Source organism: Pristiophorus japonicus, unplaced genomic scaffold, assembly GCF_044704955.1.
Source record: "Pristiophorus japonicus isolate sPriJap1 unplaced genomic scaffold, sPriJap1.hap1 HAP1_SCAFFOLD_37, whole genome shotgun sequence".
Classification (NCBI taxonomy): Eukaryota; Metazoa; Chordata; class Chondrichthyes; family Pristiophoridae; genus Pristiophorus; species Pristiophorus japonicus.
This window is the reverse complement of record NW_027253543.1, coordinates 289818-302065: the sequence shown is the minus strand read 5'-3', so window position 1 is coordinate 302065 and position 12248 is coordinate 289818.

Sequence of the window (12248 nt, the reverse complement as noted above, 5' to 3'; positions counted from 1 at the left end):
TGTGATCAGATGGTCAATATCAGGTTTATAGATCAGACTGTGGTCAGTTGTTCAGTTTCTGGTCCTGAGGTCAGACTGTGGTCAATTACTCAGTTTCTGGTTTCTAGGTCAGAATGTGGTCAGTTGGTCAGTTTCATGTTGCCTCGGGCTGATTGTGATTAGTTGGTCAGTTTCTGTTTTCTACGTCAGACTGTGGTCAATTGGTCAGCTCCTTTTTTCTATGTCAGACTTTGACAGTTGGTCAGTTTCTGTTTTTAGGTCAGACTGATGTCAGATGGTCAGTTTCTGGTTTCTAGGTCAGAATGTGGTCAGCTGGACAGTTTCTGGTTTCCAGTTCACTCTGTGGTCAGTTGGTCTTTTTATGTTTTTATGTCAGACTGAGGTCAGATGGTCAGTTTCTGGTTTCGAGGTCAGATTGTGGTCAGTTGCTCAGTTTCGGGATTCAAGCTCAGACTGTGGTCAGTTGGTCAGTTGATGGTTTCTAAGTCAGACTGTGGTCAATTGGTCAGATAGTGGTTGCTAGGTCAGATTGTAGTCAGTTGCTCAGTTTCTGGTTTCTAGGTCAGTCTGTGGTCATTTGGTCAGTTCCGTGCTGTCTTGATCAGTTGCTCAGTATCATGTTGTCTCGGTCAGACTGTGGGCAGTTGGTCAGTTTCAGGTTTCTCGATCAGAGTGTGGTCCGTTGGTCAGTTTCTGGTTTCTCGTTCTGACTGTGGTCAGTTGGTCAATTTCTTGTTTGTAAGTCAGACTGTGGTCATATGGTCAGTTTCTGGTTTCGAGGTCAGATTTTGGTCAGTTGCTCAGTTTCTGGTTTCTAGGTCAGACAGAGGTCATTTGGTCAGTTTCGTGTTGTCTTGGTCAGTTGGTAAGTTTCATGTTGACTCGGTCAGACTGTGGGCAGTTGGTCAGTTTCTGATTTCTAGGTCAGACTGTGGTCAGACTGTGGTCAGACTGTGGTCAGTTGGTCTGTTTCTGGTTTCTCGTCAGCCTGTGGTCAGTTGGTCAGTTTCTGGTTGTATAGATCTGTTTCTCTGGTAAGTTTGTTACTTTTTGTTTGCTAAGTCAACCTGTGGTCAGTTGGTCTGTTGCTTGTTTCTCGGTCAGACTGTGGTCAGTTGATCAGTTACTGGTTTCTAGGTCAGACTGTGGTCAGTTGGTCAGTTTAGGGTTGTCTCTGTCAGACTTTGGTCAGTTGGTCAGCTTTGCTGTCTAGGTCAGCATGTGGTCAGTTGGTCCGTTTCTGGTTTCTAGGTCAGACTGTGGGCAGTTTGTCAGTTTTTGGTTTATAGATCATACTGTGTTCATTTGTGCAGTTTCTGGTTTCGAGGTCAGATTGTGGTCAGTTGCTCAGTTTCGGGTTCTCTCGGTCAGACTGTGGTCAGTTGGTCAGTTCCTGGATTCTAGGTCAGACTGTGGTCAGTTGGTCAGTTCCTGGTTTCTGGGTCTGACTTGTTCAGTTGGTCAGTCGCTGGTTTGCTGGGTAAGACTTTGGTAAGTTGGTTAGTTGCTGCTTTATAGGTCAGACTGTGGTCAGTTAGTCAGTTTCTGGTTTCTAGATCAGACTGTGGTCAGTTGGTCAGTTTCATGTTGCTTCGGTCAGACTGTTGTCAGTTGGTCAATTTCTATTTTCTCGGTCATACTGTGGTCCATTGGTCAGATTTTGGTTTGTAGGTCAGACTGTGGTCACTTGTTCAGTTTCTGGTTTCTCGGTCAGATTGTGGTCATTTGGTCAGTTTCTGGTGTCTAAGTCAGACTGTGTGAGTTGGTCAGTTTCAGGTTTCTAGGTCAGACTGTGGTCAGTTGCTTGTTCCTAGGTCAGTCTGTGCTCAGTTGGTCAGTTTCTGGTTCCTCGGTCAGACTATGCTCAGTTGGACAGTTTCTGCTTCCTAGGTCAGACTGTGGGCAGTTGGTCAGTTGATGGTTCTATGTCAGATTGTGGTCAGTTGGCCAGTTGCTGGTTCTCGGTCAGGCTATGGGCAGTTGGTTAATTTCTACATGCTAGGCCACCTGTGGACAGTTTGTCAGTTGCTGATTGTTAGATGAGTCTGTGTTCAGTTTGTTACTTTTTGGATTCCAGGTCATTTTGGTCAATTCGTCAGTTGCTGGTTTCTTGATCAGAATGTGGTCAGTTGGTCAGTTTCTGGTTGTCTAGGTCTGTTTCTCTGGTCAGTTTGTGACTTTCTGGTTTCTAGGTCAGATAGTGGTCATTTGTTCAGTTTCGTGTTGTCTCCGTCACACTGTGGTCAGTTGGTCAGTTTCTGGTTTCGAGTAAAGAATGTGGTCAGTTGGTCAGTTTCTGGTCCGAGGTCAGAATGAGGTCAGTTGGTCAGTTTCTGGTTTCGAGGTCAGACTGTGGTCAGTTGGTCAGTTTCTGGTTTTTAGGTCAGACTGTGGTCAGTTGGCCAGTTTCTGATTTCTAGGTCAGACTGTGGTCAGTTGGTCAATAGCTGGTTTCTACGTCAGACTGTGATCAGTTGGTCAGATACTGGCTACTAGGTCAGAATGTGGCCTGATGGACAGTTTGTGGTTGCTAGGTCAGACTGTGGTCAATTGGTCAGTTTCTGGTTTCGAGGTCAGATTGTGGTCAGTTGCTCAGTTTCTGGTTTCTAGGTCAGACTGTGGTCATTTGTTCTGTTTCGTGTTGTCTTGGTCTGTTGGTCAGTTTCATGTTTTCTCGGTCAGACTGTGGGCAGTTGGTCAATTTCTGGTTTCTAGGTCAGACTGTGGTGAGACTGTGGTCAGTTGGTCAGTTTCTGCTATCTAGATCAGATTGAGGTCAGTTGGTCAGTTTCCGGTTCCTAGATCAGACAGTGGTCAGTTGGTCAGTTTCTGTTTTCTCGGTCAGACTGTGGTGAATTGGTCAGTTTCTGGTTTCTTGGTCAGACTGTGGGTAGTTGGACAGGTTGTGGTTTCTAGGTCAGACTGTGGTCAGTTGGTCAGTTTCTGTTTTTGTGTCAGACTGAGGTCAGATGTTCAATTTCTGGTTGCTAGCTCAGAATGTGGTCAGTTGGTCAGTTTCTTTTTTCGTGTGAAGAATGTGGTCAGTTGGACAGTTTCTGGTATCGAGGTCAGATTGTGGTCAGTTGGTCAGTTTCGGGTTTCTACGAAAGACTGTGGTCAGTTGGTCAGTTTCTGGTTTCGACGTCAGATTGTGGTGAGTTGCTCGGTTTCTGGTTTCTAGGTCAGACAGAGGTCATTTGATCAGTTTCGTGTTGTCTTGGTCAGTTGGTAAGTTTCATGTTGTCTCGGTCAGACTGTGGGCAGTTGGTCAGTTTCTGATTTCTAGGTCAGACTGTGGTCAGTTGGTCTGTTTCTGGTTGTATAGATCTGTTTCTCTGGTAAGTTTGTTACTTTTTGTTTGCTAAGTCATCCTGTGGTCAGTTGGTCAGTTGCTTGTTGCTCGGTCAGACTGTGGTCAGTTGATCAGTTTCTCGTTTCTAGGTCAGACTGTGGTCAGTTGGCCAGTTTGGGGTTGTCTCTGTCGGACTTTGGTCAGTTGGTCAGCTTTGGTGTCTAGGTCAGCATGTGGTCAGTTGGTCCGTTTCTGGTTTCTATGTCAGATTGTGGTCAGTTGTTCAGTTTCTGGATTCTAGCTCAGACTATGGGCAGTTGGACAGTTTCTGGTTTCTAGGTCAGACTGTGGTCAGTTGGACATTTTCTGGTTTCGAGGTCAGATTGTGGTCAGTTGCTCAGTTTCGGCTTGTCTCGGTCAGTCTGTGGTCAGTTGGTCAGTTCCTGCTTTCTAGGACTGATTGTGGTCAGTTGGTCAGTCGCTTGTTTTGCTAGGTAAGACTTTGGTAAGTTCGTCAGTTGCTGCTTTATAGGTCAGAATGTGGTCAGTTGGTCAATTTCTGGTTTCTTGGTCAGACTATGATCAGTTGGTCAGTTTCCAGTATCTTGGTCAGACTGTGGTCCGTTGGTCAGTTTCTGGATTCTAGGTCAGACTGCGGTCATTTGCTCCGTTTCTGGTTTCGAGGTCAGACTGGTCAGTTGATCAATTTCGTGTTGTCTCGGTCAGACTGTGGTCATTCGGACAGTTTCTGGTTACGAGGTCAGACTGTGGTAATTTGGTCAGTCTCTGGTTTCGTGGTCAGATTGTGGTCAGTTCCCTCAGTTTCTGGTTGCGAGTTAAGAATGTGGTCAGTTGATAAATTTCTGGTTTCAGGTCAGACTGTGGTCAGTTGGTCAGTTTCTGGTTTCGAGGTCAGACTGTGATGGGTTGGTCAGTTTCTGATTTCTAGGTCAGACTGTGGACAGTTGGTCAATTGCTGGTTTCTACGTCAGACTGTGGTCAGTTGGTCAGATATTTGCTGCTAGGTCAGAATGTGGCCTGATGGACAGTTTGTGGTTGCTAGGTAAGACTGTGGTCATTTGGTCAGTTTCTGGATTCTAGGTCAGACTGTGGTCATTTGGTCCGTTTCTGGTTTCGAGGTCAGACGGGTCAGTTGATCAATTTCGTGTTGTCTCGGTCAGACTGTGGTCATTCGGACAGTTTCTGGTTACGAGGTCAGACTGTGGTAATTTGGTCAGTCTCTGGTTTCGAAGTCAGATTGTGGTCAGTTCCCTCAGTTTCTGGTTTCAAGGTCAGCCTGTGGTCAGTTGGTCAGTTTATGCTTCCAAGGTCAGACAGTGGTCAGTTGGTCAGTTTCTGTTTTCTAGGTCAGACTGTGGTCAGTTAGTCAGTTTCTGGTTTCTAGGTCAGACTGTGTTCTGTTGGCCAGTTTCTGTTTTTACGTCAGACTGAGGTCAGATGGTCAGTTTGTGGTTTCTAGGTCAGAATGTGGTCAGCTGGTCAGTTTCTGGTTTCGAGTTAAGAATGTGGTCAGTTGGTCAGTTTGTGGTTCCAAGATCAGACTGTGGTTAGTTGGTCAGTTGCTAGTTTTAAGGTCAGACTGTGGTCAGTTAGTCACTTTATGCTTTCTAGGTCAGAATGTGGTCAGTTGGTCAGTTTATGGTTTCAACGTCAAACTATTGTCAGTTGGTCGATTGCTGGTTTCTACGTCGGACTGTGTTCAGTTGGTCAGATACAGATTGCTAGGTCAGAATGTGGCCTGTTGGACAGTTTGCGGCTGCTAGGTCAGACTGTGGTCATTTGGTCAGTTTCTGATTTCTAGGTCAGACTGTGTTCAGTTGGTCAGTTTCTGGTTCCAAGGTCAGACTGTGGTCAGTTGGTCAGTTTCTATTTTCTAGTTCAGTCTGTGGCCAGTTGGTCAGTTTCTGGTTTTGGGTTCAGACTGTGGGTAGTTCGACAGGTTGTGGTTTCTAGGTCAGACTGTGGTCAGTTGGTCATTTTTGTTTTTAGGTCAGACTGAGGTCAGATGGTCAGTTTCTGGTGTCTAGGTCAGAATGTGGTCAGTTGGTCAGTTTCTGGTTTCTAGGTCAGATTGTGGTCAGGTGTTCAGTTTCTGGTTTCTAGGTCAGACTGTGGTGGTTGGTCAGTTTCGGGTTGTCTCGGTCACACTGTGGTCAGTTGGTCAGTTTCTGTTTTCAAGTTAAGAATGTGGTCAGTTGGTCAGTTTCTGGTTCCAAGGTCAGACTGTGATCAGTTGGTCAGTTTCTGGTTTTTCGGTGAGACTGTGTTCAGTTGGTCAGGTTCTGGTATCTAGGTCAGACTGTAGTCAGTTGTTCAGTTTCTGGTTTCTAGGTCGGACTGTAGTTAATTGGTCAGTTTCGGGTTGTTTCGGTCTTACTGTGGTCAGTTGGTCAGTTCCTGGTTTTTTTGCTCTGACTGTGGTCAGTTCGTCAGTCACTGGTTTCTAGGTAAGACTTTGGTCAGTTGGTTAGTTGCTGGTTTATAAGTCAGACTGTGGTCAGTTGGTCAATTTCTGGTTTCTAGGTCAGACTTTGGTCCGTTGGTCAAGTTCTGGTCACAAGGTCAGACTGTGGTCAGTTGGACAGTTCCAGTTTTTACGTCAGACTGAGGTCAGATGGTCAGTTTCTGGTTTCTAGGTCAGAATGTGGTCAGTTGGTCAGTTTCTGGTTTCGAGTTAAGAATGTCGTCAGTTGGACATTTTCTGGTTTCGAGGTAAGACTGTGGTCATTTGGTCAGTTACTACTTTCGCGGTCAGACTGTGGTCAGTTGGTCAATTCCTGGTTTCTAGGTCAGACTGTGGTCAGTTGGTCAGTTTCTGGTTTCTAGGTCAGTCTGTGGTCAGTTGGTCAATTGCTGGTTTCTACGTCAGACTGTGGCCAGTTGGTCAGATACTGGTTGCTAGGTCAGAATGTGGCCTGTTCGACAGTTTTTGGTTGCCAGCTCAGACTATGATCATTTGGTCACTTTCGGTTTTCGAGGTCACATTGTGGTCGGTTGCTCAGTTTCTGGTTCTAATCAGACTGTGTTGATTTGGTCAGTTTCGTGTTGTCTTGGTCAGTTGGTCAGTTTCATGTTGTTTCGGTAAGACTTTGGGCAGTTGGTCAGTTTCTGGTTTCTAGGTCAGACACTAGTCAGACTGTGGTCAGTTGGTCAGTTTCTGGTTTCTCAGTCAGACTCTGGTCAGTTGGTCAGATACTGTTTGCTAAGTCAGATTGTGGTCACTTGCTCAGTTAATGGTTTCTAGGTCAGCCTGTGGTCATTTGTTCAATTTCGTGTTGTCTTGGTCAGTTGGTCAGTTTCATGTTGTCTCGGTCAGACTGCGGGCAGTTGGTCAGTTTCTGGTTTCGAGGTCAGAACGTGGTCATTTGCTCAGTTGCGTGTTTCTAGGTCAGACTGTGGCCAGTTGGACAGTTGCTTGTTTATACGTAAGACTGTGGTCAATTGGTCAGATACTGTTTGCTAAGTCAGATTGTGGTCACTTGCTCAGTTTATGGTTTCTAGGTCAGACTGTGGTCATTTGGTCAATTTCGTGTTGTCTTGTTCAGTTGGTCAGTTTCATGTTGTTTCGGGCAGACTGTGGGCAGTTGGTCAGTTTCTGGTTTATCGGTCAGACTTTGGTCAGTTGGTCAGTTTGTGGTTCCGAGGTCAAAATGTGGTCAATTGGTCAGTTTCTGGTGTCTAGGTCTGACTGTGTCAGTTGGTCAATTTCAGGTTTCTAGGTCACACTGTGGTCAGTTGGACAGTTTCTGGTTCCTAGTTCAGACTGTGGTCAGTTGGTCAGTTCTGGTTTCGAGTTAAGAATGTCGTCAGTTGGACAATTTCTGGTTCCGAGGTCAGACTGTGGTCAGTAGGTCAGTTTCTGGCTTCGAGGACAGACTGTGTTCAATTGGTCAGTTTCTGATTTCTAGGTCAGACTGTGGGCAGTTGGTCAATTGCTGGTTTCTACGTCAGACTGTGGTCAATTGGTCAGATACTGGTTGCTCGGTCAGAATGTGGCCTGTTGGATTGTTTGTGGTTGCTAGGTCAGATTTTGGTCAGTTGCTCAGATTTTGGTTTCTTGGTCACACTGAGGTCACTTGGTCATTTTCATGTAGTCTTGGTCAGTTGGTCAGTTTCATGTTGTCTCGGTCAGACTGTGGTCAGACTGTGGTCGGTTGGTCAGTTTCTGTTTTCTCGATCAGACTGTGGTCAGTTGGTCAGTTTCTGGTTGCCTGGATCTGTTTCTCTGACAGTTTTTAATTTTTGGTTGCTAGGTCATCCTGTGGTCAGTTGGTCAGTTACTTGTTGCGAGGTCAGACTGTGGCGAGTTGGTCAGTTTCTGCTTTCTAGATCAGCCTGTGGACAGTTGCTCAGTTTCTGGTTGCTCGATCAGACTGTGGTCAGTTGGTCAGTTTCTGGTTGCTAGATCTGTCTGTGGACAGTTGGTCAGTTTCTGGTTTCTAGGTCCGACTGTGGTCAGTTGGTTAGTTTCATGTTGCTTCGATCAGACTGTGGTCAGTTGGTCAGTTTCTCGTTCCAATGTCAGACTGTGGTCAGTTGGTCAGTTTCTGGTTCCAAGGTCAGACTGTGGTCAATTGGTCAGTTTCTATGTTCTATGGCAGACTGTGGTCAGTTGGTCAGTTTCTGTTTGCTAGGTCAGAATGTTATCAGTTGGTCAGTTTCTGGTTGCTAGATCAGACTCTGGACAGTTGGTCAGTTTCTGGTTTCTCGGTCAGACTGTGGTCAGTTGGTCAGTTTCATGTTGCCTCGGTCAGACTGTGGTCAGTAGGTCAGTTTCTGGTTCCAAGGTCAGACTGTGGTCAGTTGGTCAGTTTCTGATCCAAGGTCAGACTGTGGTCAGTTGGTCAGTTTATGATTCCAAGGTCAGACTGTGGTCAGTTGGTCAGTTTCTTGTTCCAAGATCAGGTTGTGGTCAGTTGGTCAGTTTCTGGTTCCAAGGTCAGACTGTCGTCCGTTGTTCAATATCTGGTTTCTCGGTCAGACTGTGGTCAGTTGATCAGTTTCTGTTTTTAGCTCAGACTGAGGTTATATGGTCAGTTTCTGGTTTCGAGGTAAGAATGTGGTCAGTTGGTCAGTTTCTGGTTTCACGTTAAGAATGTGGTCAGTAGGTCAGTTTCTGGTTTCGAGGTCAGACTGTGGTCAGTTGGTCAATTTCTGGTTTCTAGGTCAGACTGTGGTCAGTTGGTCAATTGCTGGTTTCTACATCAGACTTTGTTCAGTTGGTCAGATACTGATTGCTAGGTGGGACTTTGGTCAGTTGGTCAGTTTCTGGTTTCTAGGTCAGACTGTGGTCAGTTGGACAGTTTCTGGTTTCGAGGTCAGATTGTCGTCCGTTGGTCAATATCTGGTTTCTTGTTCAGACTGTGGTCAGTTGGTCAGTTCCTGGTTTCTAGGTCAGGCTGTGGTCATTTGGTCCGTTTCTGCTTTCGAGGTCAGACTGGTCAGTTGATCAATTTCGTGTTGTCTCGGTCAGACTGTGGTCATTCGGACAGTTTCTGGTTACGAGGTCAGACTGTGGTAATTTGGTCAGTCTCTGGTTTCGAAGTCAGATTGTGGTCAGTTCCCTCAGTTTCTGGTTTCAAGGTCAGCCTGTGGTCAGTTGGTCAGTTTATGCTTCCAAGGTCAGACAGTGGTCAGTTGGTCAGTTTCTGTTTTCTAGGTCAGACTGTGGTCAGTTGGACAGTTTCTGGTTTCGATGTCAGATTATGGTCAGTTGCTCAGTTTCGGGTTTCTAGGTCAGACTGTGGTCAGTTGGTCAGTTTCTCGTTTCTAGGTCAGATTGTGGTCAGTTGGTCAGTTTCGGGTTGTCTCAGTCAGATTGTGATCAGTTGGTCAGCTTCTGGTTTCGAGTTAAGCATGTGGTCAGTTGGACACTTTCTGGTTTCGAGGATAGATTGTGGTCAGTGGCTCAGTTTCGGTTTTCTAGGTCAGACTGTGGTCAGCTGGTCAGTTTCTGGTTTCGAGGTCAGACTGTGGTCAGTTGGTCTGTTGCTGGTTTTTACGTCAGACTGTGGTCAGTTGGTCATATACAGGTTGCTAGGTCAGAATGTGGCCTGTTGGACAGTTAGTGGTTGCTAGGTCAGACTGTGGTCATTTGGTCAGTCTCTGATTTCTCGGTCAAACTGTTGTCAGTTGTTCAGTTTCGTGTTTTCTCGGTGAGACTGTGGTCATTTGGTCAGTTTCTGGTTGTCTCGGTCAGACTCTGGTAAGTGGGTCAGTTTCTGGTTTCTAGCTCAGACTGAAGTCATTTGGTCAGTTTCTGGTTCCTAATTTAGACTGTGATCAGATGGTCAGTTACGGTTTCTCGCTCAGACTGTGGTCAGTTGGTCAGTGTCAGCTTTCTAGGTCAGACTGTTGTGGGTTGCTCAGTTTCTGGTTCGTAGGTCAGACTGTGATCAGATGTTCAGTTTCTGGTCCTCAGGTCAGACTGTGGTCAGTTGGTAAGTGTCTGGCTTCTAGGTCAGACTGTTTGTCAGTTGCTAAGTTTCTGATTTCAAGGTCAGCCTGTGGTCAGTTGGTCAGTTTATGCTTCCAAGGACAGACGGTGGTCAGTTTGTCAGTTTCTGTTTTCTAGGTCAGACTGTGTTCTGTTGGTCAGTTTCTGGTGTCTAGGCCACTATGTGGTCAGTTGGTCAGTTTCTGTTTTTAGGTAAGACTGAGGTCAGATGGTCAGTTTTGGTTTCTAGGTAGAATGTGGTCAGTTAGTCAGTTTATGGTTTCTAGGTCAGAATGTGGTCAGTTTGTCAGTCTCTGGTTTCAACGTCAGACTATGGTCAGTTGGTCGATTGCTGGTTTCCATGTCGGACTGTGGTCAGTTGGTGAGATACTGATTGCTCGGTCAGAATGTGGCCTGTTGGACAGTTTGTGGCTGCTAGGTCAGACTGTGGTCATTTGGTCAGTTTCTGGATTCTAGATCAGACTGTGGTCAGTTGGTCAGTTTCTGGTTCCAAGGTCAGACTGTGGTCAGTTGGTCAGTTTCTATTTTCTAGTTCAGACTGTGGCCAGTTGGTCAGTTTCTGGTTCCAAGTTCAGACTGTGGCCCGTTGGTCACTTTCTGGTTTTGGGTTCAGACTGTGGGTAGTTGGACCGGTTGTGGTTTCTAGGTCAGACTGTGGTCAGTTGGTCATTTTTGTTTTTACATCAGACTGAGGTCAGATGGTCAGTTTCTGGAGTCTCAGTCAGAATGTGGTCAGTTTGTCAGTTTCTGATTTCTAGGTCAGATTGCGTTCAGTCGTTCAGATTCTGGTTTCTAGGTCAGACTGTGGTCAGTTGGTCAGTTGCGGGTTGTCTCGGTCAGAATGTGGTCAGTTGGTCAGTTTCTGGTTTCGAGTTAAAAATGTGGTCAGTTGGACAATTTCTGGTTTCGATATCAGATTTTGGTCAGTTGCTCAGTTTCGGGTTTCTAAGTCAGACTGTGGTCAGTTGGTCCGTTTCGGGTTGTCTCAGTCAGACTGTGATCCGTTGGTCAGTTTCTGGTTTCGAGTTAAGAATTTGGTCAGTTGGACACTTTCTGATTTCGAGGTTAGATTGTGGTCAATTGCTAAGTTTCGGGTTTCTAGGTCAGACTGTGGTCAGTTGGTCAGTTTCTGATTTCTAGGTCAGACTGTGGTCAGTTGGTCTGTTGCTGGTTTCAACGTCAGACTGTCGTCAGTTGGTCATATACAGGTTGCTAGGTCAGAATGTGGCCTGTGGACAGTTTGTGGTTGCTAGGTCAGATTGTGGTCATTTGGTCAGTCTCTGGTTTCTCGGTCAAACCGTTGTGAGTTGGTCAGTTTCGGGTTGTCTCGGTGAGACTGTGGTCAGTTATTCAGTTTCTGATTTCGAGGTCAAACTGAAGTCATTTGGTCAGCTTCTTGTTCCTAATTTAGACTGTGATCAGATGGTGAGTTACGGTTTCTAGCTCAGACTGTGGTCAGTTGGTAAGTATCAGCTTTCTAGATCAGACTGTTGTAACTTGCTCAGTTTCTGGTTCGTAGGTCAGACTGTGATCAGATGTTCAGTTTCTGGTCCAGAGGTCAGACTGTGGTCAGTTGGTAAGTTTCTGGTATCTAGGTCAGACTGTGGTCAGTTGGTAAGTTTCTGGTTTCAAGTTCATCCTGTGGTCAGTTGGTCAGTTTATGCATCCAAGGTCAGACTGTGGTCAGTTGGTCATTTTATCTTTTCTAGGTCAGACTGTGGTCAGTTGGTCTGTTTCTGGTTTCTAGGTCAGACTGTGTTTCGTTGGTCAGTTTCTGGTTTCTAGGTCAGAATGTGGTCAGTTGGTCAGTTTCTGGTTTCGAGTGAAGAATGTGGTCAGTTGGTCAGTTTGTGGTTCCGAGATCAGACTGTGGTTAGTTGGTCAGTTGCTAGTTTTAAGGTCAGACTGTGGTCAGTTAGTCACTTTATGCTTTCTAGGTCAGAATGTGGTCAGTTGGTCAGTTTATGGTTTCAAAGTCAAACTATTGTCAGTTGGTCGATTGCTGGTTTCTACGTCGGACTGTGTTCAGTTGGTCAGATACAGATTGCTCGGTCAGAATGTGGCCTGTTGGACAGTTTGCGGCTGCTAGGTCAGACTGTGGTCATTTGGTCAGATTCTGGTTTCTAGGTCAGACTGTGTTCAGTTGGTCAGTTTCTGGTTCCAAGGTCAGACTGTGGTCAGTTGGTCAGTTTCTATTTTCTAGTTCAGTCTGTGGCCAGTTGGTCAGTTTCTGGTTCAGTCTGTGGGTAGTTCGACAGGTTGTGGTTTCTAGGTCAGACTGTGGTCAGTTGGTCATTTTTGTTTTTAGGTCAGACTGAGGTCAGATGGTCAGTTTCTGGTGTCTAGGTCAGAATGTGGTCAGTTGGTCAGTTTCTGGTTTCTAGGTCAGATTGTGGTCAGGTGTTCAGTTTCTGGTTTCTAGGTCAGACTGTGGTGGTTGGTCAGTTTCGGGTTGTCTCGGTCAGACTGTGGTCAGTT